General features: G+C 46.0%; 1 pseudogene across 1 annotated transcript in view; it reads right to left on the bottom strand.

Annotated features, from left to right (window-relative positions):
- LOC311127370 overlaps positions 1-17,106 on the bottom strand; it is a 367,179-nt pseudogene that overhangs the window by 259,557 nt on the left and 90,516 nt on the right. The window contains exons 16-17 of the transcript in view: positions 15,945-15,974; positions 14,714-14,767 (exon numbers count right to left, since the gene is read on the bottom strand). The product of the transcript in view is annotated as an uncharacterized misc_RNA (transcript). The remainder of the gene's footprint in view (positions 1-14,713; positions 14,768-15,944; positions 15,975-17,106) is intronic.

Below are 17,106 nucleotides of genomic sequence, written 5' to 3'. Positions count from 1 at the left end.
GCTAAACATTGAAAAAGGACATGATAACACACAATGGCTCACTCCCTTGGTAATCAGATATAATATACCAACCAAAACAAGGGAATCACTATACCATACCATTTCTGGCTTCATTTTAGCAGAGGGCTTTAAATACATTTAACAGGTACAGTCATGCATCTAATAAGGCTGATGTCTCCACTAGGGCATGGCTCAAAGCTCCAGGAACTAGCCAGCTATGTCTGATACACACACACACACACACACACATACACACACACACACACACACACACACACACACACACACACACACACACACACACACACACACACACACACACACACACACACACACACACAACACACACACACACACACACACACACACACACACACACACACACACACACACACACAGCTGTGAGCTGTGAGCTGTGAGCTGTGTGAGCTGTGAGCTGTGAGCTGTGAGATGTGAGCTGTGAGCTGTGAGCTGTGAGCTGTGAGCTGTGAGCTGTGTGAGCTGTGAGCTGTGAGCTGTGAGATGTGAGCTGTGAGCTGTGAGCTGTGAGCTGTGAGATGTGAGCTGTGAGCTGTGAGCTGTGAGCTGTGAGCTGTGAGCTGTGAGATGTGAGCTGTGAGCTGTGAGCTGTGAGCTGTGAGATGTGAGCTGTGAGCTGTGAGCTGTGTGCTGTGAGCTGTGAGCTGTGAGCTGTGAGCTGTGTGCTGTGAGCTGTGTGCTGTGAGCTGTGAGCTGTGAGCTGTGAGCTGTGTGAGCTGTGAGCTGTGAGTTGTGAGCTGTGAGCTGTGTGCTGTGAGCTGTGAGCTGTGAGATGTGAGATGTGAGATGTGAGCTGTGTGCTGTGAGCTGTGTGCTGTGAGCTGTGAGCTGTGAGCTGTGAGCTGTGTGAGCTGTGAGCTGTGAGTTGTGAGCTGTGAGCTGTGTGCTGTGAGCTGTGAGCTGTGAGCTGTGAGCTGTGAGCTGTGAGCTGTGTGAGCTGTGTGAGCTGTGTGAGCTGTGAGCTGTGAGCTGTGAGCTGTGAGCTGTGTGAGCTGTGAGCTGTGAGCTGTGAGCTGTGAGCTGTGTGAGCTGTGTGAGCTGTGTGAGCTGTGTGCTGTGAGCTGTGTGCTGTGAGCTGTGTGAGCTGTGAGCTGTGAGCTGTGAGCTGTGAGCTGTGAGATGTGAGCTGTGAGCTGTGAGCTGTGAGCTGTGAGCTGTGAGCTGTGAGATGTGAGCTGTGAGCTCCTGTGTGTTTCAGCTTGAAGAGAGAGTGAGGAGTGCGTAGTCCAGTGTGGGTTGTGTCCCCTAATATAATGACATGGTCATTGCTCCAGCGTTGTAGTAGAGCTAGTTAGCAGTGAGAGAAAGGAAGGACAGTAAGACTGGGATCCTGTTGATAGCTCAGAAGATAAGCCCAGAGTTATTGCCCAGACAGGGAAGTTATTCAGTTATTCAGTCCTCGGTTCAGTCTTATCACAGACCCTAACACACAGAGGCTGCCAATGCCAACAAGCTTCACACTGTCAAATCCCAAATCCCCACATGACTCATTCCCTTCAGCATGCACAAAACAACATGCTCCCTTCAAAGTACTCAGTCCAGACTTCTCTCTGTCTTATGACAGACCTGGGTCCCAAATGGTCACACTATTCCCTTTATAGTGCACTATTTATGACAAGGGTGCATAGGGCTATAAAGAAAAATAGTGCACTATTTAGGGAATAGCCATTTGGGACACAGCCTGATGTCCAGATGCTGCCGATGCCGACCAGCTTAACAGCGTAAAACCCCCAAATCCCTACACCACCGCTCTCCTAGTCCCTTTCAACATGTGTGCCCCTGTTCCTCTCTGGTCCAGTGTAGGACACAGCCAACCTACAATGACAACATGAAGCTTAGCACATCATTACAGGAGCTTCTGATGAACATTTGACTATGTCTCCAGCGGCAAGGAGAGAAATCCTTTTTAACTGGCACCTTCCTCCTCCCTTTTGATCTCCTGCAGCGTGTCAGAGTGTTCGTCCCAAATGGCACCATATTGGCACACTACTTTTGACCAAGGTCCACAGGGTATCCCATAGGGCTCTGGTCTAAAGTAGTGCACTATATAGGGAATAGGGTGTCATTTGGGACACATTCACAAAGTCACAAATAGAGTTTGAAAGTCCTAGACTCCTCCTGCCATTCTATGTCAATAATATGCATAATGGATGGCAAGGAAGTCACATCACTATTAATGCTGCTACCCTCCACAATGTTGTGATGTAATCAACACACACACACACACACACACACACACACACACACACCACCTTAATGACTACAAAGTCCAACTCCAAAGCTTTTGTCATTATTCCTGAATATGACAGCGGACTACACCTTACTGCCATCCTGATGTGTTGTTAAGGGCAACCATTAAAGTCATGTGATCAAACAGAGATATACAACTGTGATGTGATGTATTATGGAGTCACATGGAGGACAGTGAAGGCCCATGTCATAGTGACTTGACATACTCCTGTGCTATATGAATGAACAGGTCTCTCTTGTAAAAGAGATTTATCTCAATGAGAGTAGCCTGTATAAATAAACGTTACATGAATATGTCTTTGACCAGAAATTATTCAATTTCAAATACATCCTTTCCTTCCCTGCTCCTGTTCCCCTGTTCCCCTGTTCCCACCTGTTCCAATACCCTCTACATCTCTTTAAAGACGTACGGTAGGGGCCTGATCGGTTGTTTTTCTTCAACTGAATAGAAGCAGACAGCGTGAGAGGAACTGGGTTGGATGACAGCTTATATATCAAATCAAATTTCTAATCCAATACCTTGATAGTAGCTTGATACTTCCGTCTACTACGTAAAGGTCAGAGACAGTTAAGTCAAGAGATTGCATGGCAGCTGAGGCCATCTTACCAAGTGGAAACCCAGAACGTGTGAAAGGCAGACCTGGGTTCAAATACTATTTGAAATCGTTCAAATACTGTTGAGAGTTTGCTTTACCCTCCCTGAAGTGCCAGATGTTGGATTTGGGACTATTCTACTGGTTCCATTGCGCATGGCTAACTCAATCAATTACAGTCAAAGTATTTACAATTATTTTCAATAGTATTTGAACCCAGGTCTGGAAACTCACAAGGTGTAAAACTAAGGTGTAATGTTGGGCGAGAGTTTGTTAATTGGGTGAGAGGTATCAACTGGCCTTCTGGCGAGAGAGAGAGAGAGAGAGAGAGAGAGAGAGAGAGAGAGAGAGAGAGAGAGAGAGAGAGAGAGAGAGAGAGAGAGAGAGAGAGAGAGAGAGAGAGAGAGAGACAGAGACAGAGAGAGAGAGAGACAGAGAGAGAGAGAGAGAGAGACCCGACCCCAATAATGATACAAGTCTTCTTTCCTGTCCTTAAAATAGGTCCTGGAATCACAGGTTGATCAACAACTTCCCTGGGCTACATGTGACAGATTCAGGGCTTTAACCCCCTAAAGTTGATTGACGCACACTTGCGTCAAAAGTGCATAGTTTATATTTATATTAATAAAATCTGTTAGAAACTTACCAGGTTTTCTTTTTCAATGAAAGCTGACATTCCGCTGAATAAAACACTATACGGCTCGTCTAGCTCCGGGTATCACAGCCTACATATGGCAATGGCTAATTTACAGCTAATCTGGATTTCCCTGGACACGTCATGGGATGGTAGTCAATCTTATCTCGGTGTATACAAATCTAAACTTTGTTACCCAATCACAGACTTTGTTGTCACCTTCGTCCTAGGACGTCACACAACTAACAGGAAGTCAATTCGTGATTCTCAGTTTCATACGGGCCACATGTGACAGGTTCAGGGCTTTAAATAGCGGGAAACCAGGAAGCCATGCAGGCCAGCAGCCATCAAAGACTGGGGCTCCGGCCCAAATGGTACCCTTTGCACTATTTAGTGCACTACCCCAAAGGGCTCTGGTCATAAGAAGTGCACTATATAGGGAATAGGGTTCCACTCGCTACCTGTCACGACTTCCTCCGATGCTGACTCCTCTCCTTGTTCGAGCAGGCTTCGGCATTCGTCGTCACCGGCCTTCTAGCCACTGCCGCTCCTCATCTCATCATTCCCTTTGTTTTGTCTTGTTTATTACACACACCTGGTTCATATCCCCTCATCAGTACCTCTATAAGCATTCCCTCTGCCCCCCTTGTCTTTGTGTGTGATTGTTTATTGTGGAGGTTACTATAACTCGGTGGAGCTATTGTATTTTGTATCGCCAGGATATTCACCCGTGTGCCTTGTTTTTTCCAGTGTTTTACGCATTGCTGCGTACCGCTGTCTTACCGAATAAACCATTTACTCAACTCCACTCGCCCCCACACATCACTACTAAAGGACGCCTCACAGGTCCTCAACTGGCAGCTTCATTAAATAGTACCCGCAAAACACCAGTCTCAACGTCAACAGTGAAGAGGCGACTCCAGGATGCTGACCTTCTAGGCATAGTTACAAAGAAAAAGCCATATCTCAGACTGGCCAATAAAAAGAAAAGATTAAGATGGGCAAAAGTGGTGGACCTTTTCTTTGCAACTCTGCCTAGGTCAGCATCCCGAAGTCGCCTCTTCACTGTTGACGTTGAGACTGGTGTTTTGTGGGTACTATTTAATGAAGCTGCCAGTTGAGGACCTGTGAGGCGTCTGTTTCTCAAACTAGACACTAATGTATTTGTCCTCTTGCTTAGTTGTGCACCAGGGCCTCCCACTCCTTTTTCTATTCTGGTTAGAGCCAGTTTGTGCTGTTCTGTGAAGGGAGTAGTACACAGCGTTGTACGAGATCTTCAGTTTCTTGGCAATTTCTCGCATGGAATAGCCTTCATTTCACAGAACAAGAATAGACTGACGAGTTTCAGAAGAAAGTTATTTGTTTCTGGCCATTTTGAGCCTGTAATCGAACCCACAATTGCTGATGCTCCTTCTTGCTTCTGAACTAGTCTCAAGAAGGCCAGTTTTATTGCTTCTTTAATCAGCACAACAGTTTTCAGCTGTGCTAACATAATTGCAAAAGGGTTTTCTAATGATCAATTAGCCTTTTAAAATGATAAAGTTGGATTAGCAAACACAACGTGCCATTGGAACACAGGACTGATGGTTGCTAATAATGGGCCTCTGTACGCCTATGTAGATATTCCATAAAAAATCAGCCGTCTACACTGTATTTCGGATAAATTTGATGTTATTTTAATGGACAAAAAAATTGCTTTTCTTTCGAAAACAAGGACATTTCTAAGTGACCCCAAACTTTTGAACGGTAGTGTACACTGAGTGTACAAAACATTAAGAACACCTTCCTAATTAAGAGCACCTCCCCCCTTTGCCCTGAGAACAGCCTCAATTCTTCCGGGCATGGACTCTACAAGGTGTCGAAAGCGTTCCACAGGGATGCTGGCCCATGTTGACTCCAATGCTTCCTACAGTTGTGTCAAATTGGCTGGATGCCCTTTTGGGTGGTGGACCATTCTTGATACACACAGGAAACTGTTGAGCGTGAAAAACCCAGCAGCGTTGCAGTTCTTGACACAAACTGGTGCGCCCGGCACCGTCTACTATACACCGTTCAAAGGGACTTAAATATTTTGTCTTGCCCATTCACCCATTCACCCATTCTTTATTTATTTTATTTTATTTCACCTTTATTTAACCAGGTAAGCCAGTTGAGAACAGGTTCTCATTTACAACTGCGACCTGGCCAAGATAAAGCAAAGCAGTGCAATAAAAACAACACAGAGTTACATATGGGGTAAAAAACATAAAGTCAAAAATACAACAGAAAATATATATACAGTGTGTGCAAATGTAGCAAGTTATGGAGGTAAGGCAATAAATAGGCTATAGTGCAGAATAATTACAATAGTATTAACACTGGAATGCTAGATTTGCAAGAGATTATGTGCAAATAGAGATACTGGGGTGCAAAAGAGCAAAATAAATAACAATATGGGGATGAGGTAGTTGGGTGGGCTAATTTCAGATGGGCTGTGTACAGGTGCAGTGATCGGTAAGGTGCTCTGACAACTGATGCTTAAAGTTATTGAGGGAGATAAGAGTCTCCAGCTTCAGAGATTTTTGCAATTCGTTCCAGTCATTGGCAGCAGAGAACTGGAAGGAATGGCGGCCAAAGGAGGTGTTGGCTTTGGGAATGACCAGTGAGATATACCTGCTGGAGCGCAGACTACGGGTGGGTGCTGCTATGGTGACCAATGAGCTAAGATAAGGCGGGGATTTGCCTAGCAGTGATTTATAGATGGCCTGGAGCCAGTGGGTTTGACGACGAACATGTAGTGAGGACCAGCCAACAAGAGCGTACAGGTCACAGTGGTGGGTAGTGTATGGGGCTTTGGAGACAAAACGGATGGCACTGTGATAGACTACATCCAATTTGCTGAGTAGAGTGTTGGAGGCTATTTTGTAAATGACATCGCCGAAGTCAAGGATCGGTAGGATAGTCAGTTTTACGAGGGCATGTTTGGCAGCATGAGTGAAGGAGGCTTTGTTGCGAAATAGGAAGCCGATTCTAGATTTAACTTTGGATTGGAGATTCTTTATGTGAGTCTGGAAGTTGAGTTTACAGTCTAACCAGACACCTAGGTATTTGTAGTTGTCCACATACTCTAGGTCAGACCCGTCGAGAGTGGTGATTCTAGTCGGGTGGGCGGGTGCCAGCAGCGTTCGATTGAAAAGCATGCATTTAGTTTTACTAGTGTTTAAGAGCAGTTGGAGGCTACTGAAGGATTGTTGTATGGCATTGAAGCTCGTTTGGAGGTTTGTTAACACAGTGTCCAATGAAGGGCCAGATGTATACAAAATGGTGTCGTCTGCGTAGAGGTGGATCTGAGAGTCACCAGCAGCAAGAGCGACATCATTGATATACACGGAGAAAAGTGTCGGCCCAAGAATTGAACCCTGTGGCACCCCCATAGAGACGGCCATAGGTCCAGACAACAGGCCCTCCGATTTGACACACTGAACTCTATCTGAGAAGTAGTTGGTGAACCAGGCGAGGCAGTCATTTGAGAAACCAAGGCTATTTAGTCTGCCAATAAGAATGCGGTGGTTGACAGAGTCGAAAGCCTTGGCCAGGTCGATGAAGATGGCTGCACAGTACTGTCTATTATCAATCGCGGTTATAATATCGTTTAGGACCTTGAGCGTGGCTGAAGTGCACCCGTGACCAGCTCGGAAACCGGATTGCATAGCGGAGAAGGTACGGTGGTATTCGAAATGGTCGGTGATCTGTTTGTTAACTTGGCTTTCAAATACTTTCGAAAGGCAGGGCAGGATGGATATAGGTCTGTAGCAGTTTGGATCTAGAGTGTCACCCCCTTTGAAGAGGGGGATGACCGCGGCAGCTTTCCAATCTCTGGGGATCTCAGAAGTTATGAAAGAGAGGTTGAACAGACTAGTAATAGGGGTTGCGACAATTTCGGCGGCTAGTTTTAGAAAGAAAGGGTCCAGATTGTCTAGCCCAGCTGATTTGTAGGGGTCCAGATTTTGCAGCGCTTTCAAAACATCAGCTGTCTGAATTTGTGTGAAGGAGAAGCGGGGGGGGCATGGGCAAGTTGCAGCAGAGGGTGCAGAGTTGGTGGCCGGGTTAGTGGTAGCCAGATGGAAAGCATGGCCAGCTGTAGCAAAATGCTTGTTGAAATTCTCGATTATTGTAGATTTATCGGTGGTGATAGTGTTTCCTAGCCTCAGTGCAGTGGGCAGCTGGGAGGAAGTGCTCTTATTCTCCATGGACTTTACAGTGTCCCAAAACTTTTTGGAGTTAGTGCTACAGGATGCAAATTTCTGTTTGAAAAAGTTAGCCTTTGCTTTCCTGACTGCTTGTGTATATTGGTTCCTAACTTCCCTGAAAAGTTGCATATCGCGGGGGCTATTTGATGCTAATGCTGTACGCCACAGGATGTTTTTGTGCTGGTCAAGGGCAGTCAAGTCTGAGGAGAACCAGGGGCTATATCGGTTCTTAGTTCTGTATTTTTTGAATGGGGCATGTTTATTTAAGATTGAGAGGAAATTACTTTTAAGGAACAACCAGGCATCCTCTACTGACGGAATGAGATCTATATCCATCCAGGATACCTGGGCCAGGTCAATTAGGAAGGCCTGCTCGCTAAAGTGTTTTAGGGTGCGTTTGACAGTGATGAGGGGTGGTCGTTTGACCGCGGACCCGTTACGGACGCAGGCAATAAGGCAGTGATCGCTGAGATCCTGGTTGAAGACAGCTGAGGTGTATTTAGAGGGTATGTTAGTCAGGATGATATCTATGAGGGTACCCATGTTTACGGATTTAGGGTTGTACCTGGTAGGTTCGTTGATCAGCAACTCACTGCCTTTCTGAAGACAAACAATGTATACGAAATGCTTCAGTCTGGTTTTAGACCCCATCATAGCACTGAGACTGCACTTGTGAAGGTGGTAAATGACCTTTTAATGGCGTCAGACCGAGGCTCTGCATCTGTCCTCGTGCTACTAGACCTTAGTGCTGCCTTTGACACCATCGATCACCACATTCTTTTGGAGAGACTGGAAACCCAAATTGGTCTACACGGACAAGTTCTGGCCTGGTTTAGATCCTACCTGTCGGAAAGATATCAGTTTGTCTCTGTGAATGGTCTGTCCTCCGACAAATCAACTGTACATTTCGGTGTTCCTCAAGGTTCCGTTTTAGGACCACTATTGTTTTCACTATATATTTTACCTCTTGGGGATGTTATTCGAAAACATAATGTTAACTTTCACTGCTATGCGGATGACACACAGCTGTACATTTCAATGAAACATGGTGAAGCCCCAAAATTGCCCTCGCTAGAAGCCTGTGTTTCAGACATAAGGAAGTGGATGGCTGAAAACTTTTTACTTTTAAACTCGGACAAAACAGAGATGCTTGTTCTAGGTCCCAAGAAACAAAGAGATCTTCTGTTAAATCTGACAATTCATCTTGATGGTTGTAAAGTCGTCTCAAATAAAACTGTGAAGGACCTCGGTGTTACTCTTGACCCTGATCTCTCTTTTGACGAACATATCAAGACTGTTTCAAGGACAGCTTTTTTCCATCTACGTAACATTGCAAAAATCAGAAATTTTCTGTCCAAAAATGATGCAGAAAAATTAATCCATGCATTTGTTACTTCTAGGTTAGACTACTGCAATGCTCTATTTTCCGGCTACCCGGATAAAGCACTAAATAAACTTCAGTTAGTGCTAAATACGGCTGCTAGAATCCTGACTAGAACCAAGAAATTTGATCATATTACTCCAGTGCTAGCTTCCCTACACTGGCTTCCTGTTAAGGCAAGGGCTGATTTCAAGGTTTTACTGTTAACCTATAAAGCGTTACATGGGCTTGCTCCTACCTATCTTTCCGAGTTGGTCCTGCCGTACATACCAATACGTACGCTACGGTCACAAGACGCAGGCCTCCTAATTGTCCCTAGAATTTCTAAGCAAACAGCGGGAGGCAGGGCTTTCTCCTATAGATCTCCATTTTTATGGAACAGTCTGCCTACCCATGTGAGAGACGCAGACTCGGTCTCAACCTTTAAGTCTTTACTGAAGACTTATCTCTTCAGTAGGTCATATGATTGAGTGTAGTCTGGCCCAGGAGTGTGAAGGTGAACGGAAAGGCTGGAGCAACGAACAGCCCTTGCTGTCTCTGCCGGGCCGGTTCCCCTCTCCACTGGGGTTCTCTGCCTCTAACCCTGTTGCAGGGGCTGAGTCACTGGCTTGCTGGTGCTCTTTCATGCCGTCCCTGGGAGGGGTGCGTCACTTGAGTGGGTTGAGTTACTGACGTGATCTTCCTGTCTGGGTTGGCGCCCCCCCCCCTTGGTTTGTGCTGTGGTGGAGACCTCTGTGGGCTATACTCGGCCTTGTCTCAGGATTGTAAGTTGGTGGTTGGGGATATCCCTCTAGTGGTGCGGGGGCTGTGCTTTGGCGGAGTGGGTGGGGTTATATCCTTCCTGTTTGGCCCTGTCCGGGGGTTTCTTCGGATGGGGCCACAGTGTCTCCGGACCGCTCCTGTCTCAGCCTCCAGTATTTATGCTGCAGTAGTTTATGTGTCGGGGGGCTGGGGTTAGTTGGTTATACCTGGAGTACTTCTCCTGTCTTATCCAGTGTCCTGTGTGAATTTAAGTATGCTCTCTCTAATTCTCTCGTTCTCTCTTTCTCTCTGAGAACCTGAGCCCTAGGACCATACGTCAGGACTACCGGGCATGATGACACCTTGCTGTCCCCAGTCCGCCTGGCCTTGCTGCTATTCCAGTTTCAACTGTTCTGCCTGCGGCTACGAAACCCCTACCTGTCCCAGACCTGCTGTTTTCAACTCTTTAATGATCGGCTATGAAAAGCCAACTGAGAGACCTGAGCCCTAGGACCATACGTCGGGACTACCGGCCGTGGTGACTCCTTGCTGTCCCCAGTCCGCCTGGCCTTGCTGCTATTCCAGTTTCAACTGTTCTGCCTGCGGTTATGGAACCCCTACCTGTCCCAGACCTGCTGTTTTCAACTCTTAATGATCGGCTATGAAAAGCCAACTGAGATTTATTCCTGATTATTATTTGACCATGCTTGTCACTTATGAACATTTTTGAACATCTTGGCATGGTTCTGTTATAATCTCCACCCGGCACAGCCAGAAGAGGACTGGCCACCCCTCATAGCCTGGTTCCTCTCTAGGTTTCTTCCTAGGTTTTCGCCTTTCTAGGGAGTTTTTCCTAGCCACCGTGCTTCTACACCTGCATTACTAGCTGTTTGGGGTTTTAGGCTGGGTTTCTGTACAGCACTTCGAGATATTAGCTGATGTAAGAAGGGCTATATAAAATAAAATTGATTGATTGATAATTTGTGTGAGGTTGAGGGCATCTAGCTTGGATTGTAGGATGGCTGGGGTATTAAGCATATCCCAATTTAGGTCACCAAGCAGTACAAACTCTGAGGATAAATGGGGGGCAATCAATTCACATATGGTGTCCAGGGCACAGCTGGGGGCTGAGGGGGGTCTGTAGCAAGCGGCAACAGTGAGAGACTTATTTCTGGAAAGGTGGATTTTTAGAAGTAGAAGCTCAAACTGTTTGGGCACAGACCTGGATAGTATGATAGAGCTCTGCAGGCTATCTCTACAGTAGATTGCAACTCCACCCCCTTTGGCAGTTCTATCTAGACGGAAAATGTTATAGTTGGGGATGGAAATTTCAGAATTTTTGGTGGCCTTCCTGAGCCAGGATTCAGACACTGCTAGAACATCAGGGTTGGCAGAGTGTGCTAACGCAGTGAATAACTCAAACTTAGGAAGTAGACTTCTGATATTTATGTGCAAGAAACCAAGACTTTTGCGATTACAGAAGTCATCAAATGATAGCGCCTGGGGAGTAGGAGTGATACTGAGGGCTGCAGGGCCTGGGTTAGCCTCTACATCACCAGAGGAACAGAGGAGGACTAGAATAAGGATACGGCTAAAGGCTTTAAGAACTGGTCTTCTAGTGCGTTGGGTACATAGAATAAAGGGGGCAGATTTCCGGGTGTTATAGAAAAGATTCAGGGCATTATGTACAGACAAGGATATGGAAGGATATGAGTAAAGTGGAGGTAAACCTAAGCGTTGGGTAACAATGAAAGAGATAGCATCGCTGGAGGCATCAATTGAGTCGGTCTCCGCGTGTATAGGGGGAGGGGCAAAGGAGCTATCTAAGGCAGGTTTAGCTAGGCTGGGGGGTCTACAGTGATATAGTACAATTAGAAATAACCGAAACAACAATAAACTAACCATGTTTGGGCTGAGGCTAAACATAAACAGGATGTAGTACCGTAAAAAGGAACAGTCCAGCAGACATCAGCTGTATAGCTGAGTTATCATAAGGTCCGGTGGTAAAGGACTAGTGAGTAAGAGGCCACGGCTAGCGTGTGCTAGCGGGCCAGGGCTAGCAGATGGATGGAATCTTCGTGGTTAACGTCGTAACCACATCAGACGATTTCGTCGGCAGACCAGTCGTGTAGGATCGGCGGGGCTCCGTGTCAACACTAGGTGGTCCCGTCCGGTTGACAGAGAGGTAGATAGCCGGGGGATGGGCCTAGCTCAGGATGATTAGCCAGACCACAGCGTCCGTTTTGTTGTAGCTAGCTGGTAGCGATGAATCCGGAGTTAAAGGTCCAGTGATTCAGTGATTCCGGCGGAAAAACTGATATGTTCTGGGTCGATAACGCGCTGTGCAGACTGGCCGAATATCCGGTGATTAATGTCCAGTGATTAAAATTAATCCCGCAGAAAAAAATCCAATGTTCTGGGTGAAATACCGCTAGCTGTGGCTAATAGCAAGTAGCTAGTTAGCTGGCTAGCTAGTTTCAACTGGAGATTCTAGATTCTAGATAAAGGTAAGTCAATAATAGAATCCGTTCCACATTGAGTGAGGCGGGTTGCAGGAAAGTATATTTTGTAGAAGGATGAAAAGTCTGATAGGGAAATATGTACGAAAAATACAGAAAAATAGGGTATTTACAGGCTATTTACAGACATACGATAAAAACACAACTGCACTACTACGCCATTCACCCACAATCCATGTCTCAATTGTCTCAAGGCTTAAAAATCCATCTTTAACCTGTCTCCTCCCCTTCATCTACACTGATTGAAGTGGATAGAACAAGTGACATCAATAAGGGATCATAGCTTTCACCTGTTCAGTCTATGTCATGGAAAGAGCAGGTGTTCATAATGTTTTGTACACTCAGTGTATAGACATGAACTGTTTCTAGTATTGCAACTAGCCTACTAGTGAAATGCTTTGGTAGCCCAGTGCCCAAATTCACAAAGCCTCTTTAGAGTAGGAGGGCTGATCTAGGATCAGTTTCCCTTTCAGATCATAATGAATACGATTATATTGACAGGGCAGACCTGATCCCAGATCAGTACTCCTACTCTGAGTGAATACGGGCCCAGATGTCTAGAAGAGTATCGTTTCGCAGCATGGGGCATCGACTAATCCGGAAGACAGACTTACCCACTTCTGAATAAACCACCACTTCTGAATAAACCACCACTCAGCCCACAATACATCTTCTGTCACAGCCCAATGGCCTTAACTGATCTTGTATCTTCGACTGTGAAGGAATAATAATTCACTGCTATAATCGGTGTAGTTGTTTTTAATAGTTTCTCATGACGTCAGAGACCCACAGAGTGCAGGGGAAGCCTCGTATGATCATATAACAAACCTGTCATTGATGACTCAGTAAGGGGTTAGGAACAACAATCACATTCCTTTAACAAGTCTTCTTTCAGCTTGCTTTCTAAAGTGAATACACCATACTTACATTTGAAAACAAACATTTACATTTTAGTCATTTAGCAGATGCTCTTATCCAGAGCGACTTACAGGAGCAATTAGGGTTAAGTGCCTTGCTAAAGGGCACATCGACAGATTTTTCACCTAGTCGGCTCGGGGATTAGAACCAGCGACCTTTCGGTTACTGGCACAACGCTCTTACCCACTAAGCTACCTGCCGCCCTCATAACGGGACAATCTCAACCCCCCCTACAGTACAATCCTTACAATTTGGTATTTGGTATTTTATTAGGATCCCCATTAGCTGTTGCAAAATGATCCACAGTACTGTAGAGTGTGGCTCATAACCACAGGAGGTTGGTGTCACCTTAATTGGGGAGGACGGGCTTGTGGTAATGGCTGGAGCGGAATCAGTGGAATGGTATCAAATACATCAAACACATGGTTTCCATGATGCCATTCCATTTGCTCCGTTCCGGCCATTATAATGAGCCGTCCTCTCCTCAGCAGCCTCCTGTGCTCAAAACAGGTGCACAAGGTCACAATTTTATAGGTAGATGGCCTTGTTTTGGAAGTTGGAACAATCCGAAACTGGTAACATACAGGTGTAGGATCTTAATTTAAGCCAGTTTGCTACAGCAGGAAAATAATCTTGCATTAACAGGAAATTTGAATTTTTGTAGGGGTTGATACATTTCTCGGAAGGGAAAATCAAATCTGAAATTCCAACATGGAAAGCCTTTTAAGAAGCCTTTTTAAAACCTAAAATACCTAAACTTTCTCCTGCAACAGGGTGATCAAATTAAGATCCTACATCTGAAGCATCACAGTATAACCGCAACATAACATACATGCTGTAGTTTAATCAAGGCTAAGTTATATGCAAAAAGATTTATGCAATCACTACTGTAAGTCGCTCTGGATAAGAGCGTCTGCTAAATGACTAAAATGTAAAAAATGATATTTGACCACTGCAGTACCTATAGGAACTGGTGAGAGCTCTACAATTGCCGAACTGTAGCAAGAGGTGAAATCCAAGTGGGCCAACTGGGTAGAACTGGAATGTTCTTGTTTGTACAGTCACAGCCATTGTCTTTTTAACCCTGTATGGCCCTTTATAGGAAACACAACACCGCTTAGGACAGCTGCCTGCTGGGACTGGTCACGTGTGCTGCCAGTCATGTTGACCTCTCTGAGACATTTATTAAACGTAGTCAAACTATTAGCATTCCCCGCAGGGCTCGTCCCTACCAGGCCCACCCGGGCCAACGCAGGCCCCTACATCCACCCCACACCCCCACACTCTGTCCTCAGCTGTTGTCAGGCTGTCCCCAGGGGAGGGGGTCCAGAAGCACAAGCTAGGCCCAGCCCAAGCCACACAAGGTGTAGCGCTGCCTGTGTGTGTTTGTGTGTGTGCTGTTTACTCACCCTTTTGCCCCCATTGCCCGGAGCCCCCGTCTGACCTGGCAACCCAGGGGATCCCTAGGGACAGAAGACAGAAAGGTATCAGAGCAGGGCTGTCATCTGAGTATGACCAGGCTATGGGTGTTGCGTTACACTAGCTTCATGGTCTAGGCCTCTCGTGGCACCAGTGAGCTGTTTGACACGCTATTGATATTCTGACATTTGTTGAAATGTCGCTTCTGTATAAGAGAGAGAGGGGCTGGATGCTAGCCTGGTCCCAGATCTGTTTGTGCTATAATGCCAATGCCTTGCTGTTCATGGCCATGCCAAAGGAAGATTGGCTTGACAAGGACAGTAATGGACCAGGCTAGCTGGATGTTGGATGGATTCCTAGACAGGCCGGTTGGATGGCATTCATTGTTAGAATAAGTGTGTATCCAGCTTGTTGCTGTGGAGACAGATGTAAACTCATGGCCTCATCCCAGACCTGTTGCCATTGACAATATGAGTTGGAAAGGCAGCACAAACAGATCTGGGATCAGGCTATGGGTTAACAGCTTGTTGCTTGTAAAGCTGCTATGGAGACAGATGTTAGAGCCACATGTTCTCAGCACACCAGTGGAGGCTGCTGAGTGGAGAACGGCTTATTATAATGTCCGGAACAGAGCAAATGGAATGGCATCAAACACCTGGAAACCATGTGTTTGATGTATTTGATACCATTCCACTGATTCCGCTCCAGTCATTACCACGAGCCCGTTCTCCCCAATTAAGGTGACACCAACCTCCTGTGCAGCACACAGACAACTGGCTGACTAGTCGGCTTAATTGCTGTAACAATCAAATAATGTTTATGAACGTTTCGAATGTTTAAAATGTATACTGTAGAGTTGTCATTTACAATTGTAAAGCAATGCCTGTACGGCATCCATATTAGGAACTCCCATAGTTCTCCAACAGAACTCCCGCAGTTGTCATTCCTCCTCTGACAAGGCCTCATATAAACTGCTGTATGCCAGGTTATATTGTAAATCTGACGTAGGCAGGGACATTGTTCTGTGACAAATAAAAAGTGCACTTCATCAAATTGATTTGGATCAGGGGGGAGAGGGTTGTTTTATTTCATTTATGGTTTATGTCACAGCCTGTCAGAACAGTGTAGAGATGAACGTGTTGGTGGGTACATTAGGATATGAGCTTCAGACTCAGTGTACCACGTTAAAACAATGAAATGTCAATGAATATATCAATATACCTGATCTCCCTTGAGTCCCTCTTTCTCCATCTGAAACAAACAAGAGAAAACAATGATAACTACAATATGATATAGTATACAAAGTAGTTACATCAGAAGAACAACACAGCATTGGTAGATTGATCAGAATGTGTCAGGTTATGGTTTTTGTGATCTATGAATGTCGGTCAGAAGAGACTAAGTCTAAGCTGGACGATTTGAACCCAGGCCTGGTGACGTTTCACAGTCACACTCTTCCTGGTGTTGTTGTGGGTGGATGGGAGGGGAGCAGACAGACAGATGTACAGACAGACAGACAAGCAGAAGAACAAACAAGCAGATGGACAGACAGACAGACAGACAGAGAGGTAGGTAGACAGGTAGGCATGCATATAGGCAGGCAGGTACGCAGGCAGACAGACGGACAGAGACGGACAGAGACGGACAGACATACAGACAGACAGACAGACAGAGATGGACAGACAGTCAGGCAGACAGACAGACAGAGATGGACAGACAGACAGACAGAGATGGACAGACAGTCAGTCAGACAGATGGACAGAGAAGGACAGACATACAGACAGACAGAGACGGACAGACAGACAGACAGAGATGGACAGACAGTCAGGCAGACAGACAGACAGAGACGGACAGACAGACAGACAGAGATGGTCAGACAGTCAGTCAGACAGACAGAGACGGACAGACATACAGACAGAGATGGACAGACATACAGACAGACAGACAGACAGAGATGGACAGACAGTCAGGCAGACAGACAGACAGACAGAGACGGACAGACAGACAGAGATGGACAGACTGTCAGGCAGACAGACAGACAGACAGAGACGGACAGACAGACAGACAGAGATGGACAGACAGACAGTCAGACAGACGGACAGAGAAGGACAGACATACAGACAGACAGAGACGGACAGACAGACAGACAGACAGACAGAGATGGACAGACAGTCAGGCAGACAGACAGACAGACAGACAGAGACGGACAGACAGACAGACAGACAGAGATGGACAGACAGTCAGTCAGACAGAGATGGACAGACAGTCATTCAGTCAGTTAGACAGACAGACAGAGATGGACAGACAGTTAGTCAGACAGAGATGGACAGACAGTCAGTCAGACAGAGATGGACAGACAGACAGACATACAGACAGACAGAGA

This window comes from Coregonus lavaretus (assembly GCF_964263955.1).
Source record: "Coregonus lavaretus genome assembly, chromosome: 1".
Classification (NCBI taxonomy): domain Eukaryota; kingdom Metazoa; phylum Chordata; class Actinopteri; order Salmoniformes; family Salmonidae; genus Coregonus; species Coregonus lavaretus.
This window is presented reverse-complemented; position numbering and strand designations above follow the sequence as displayed.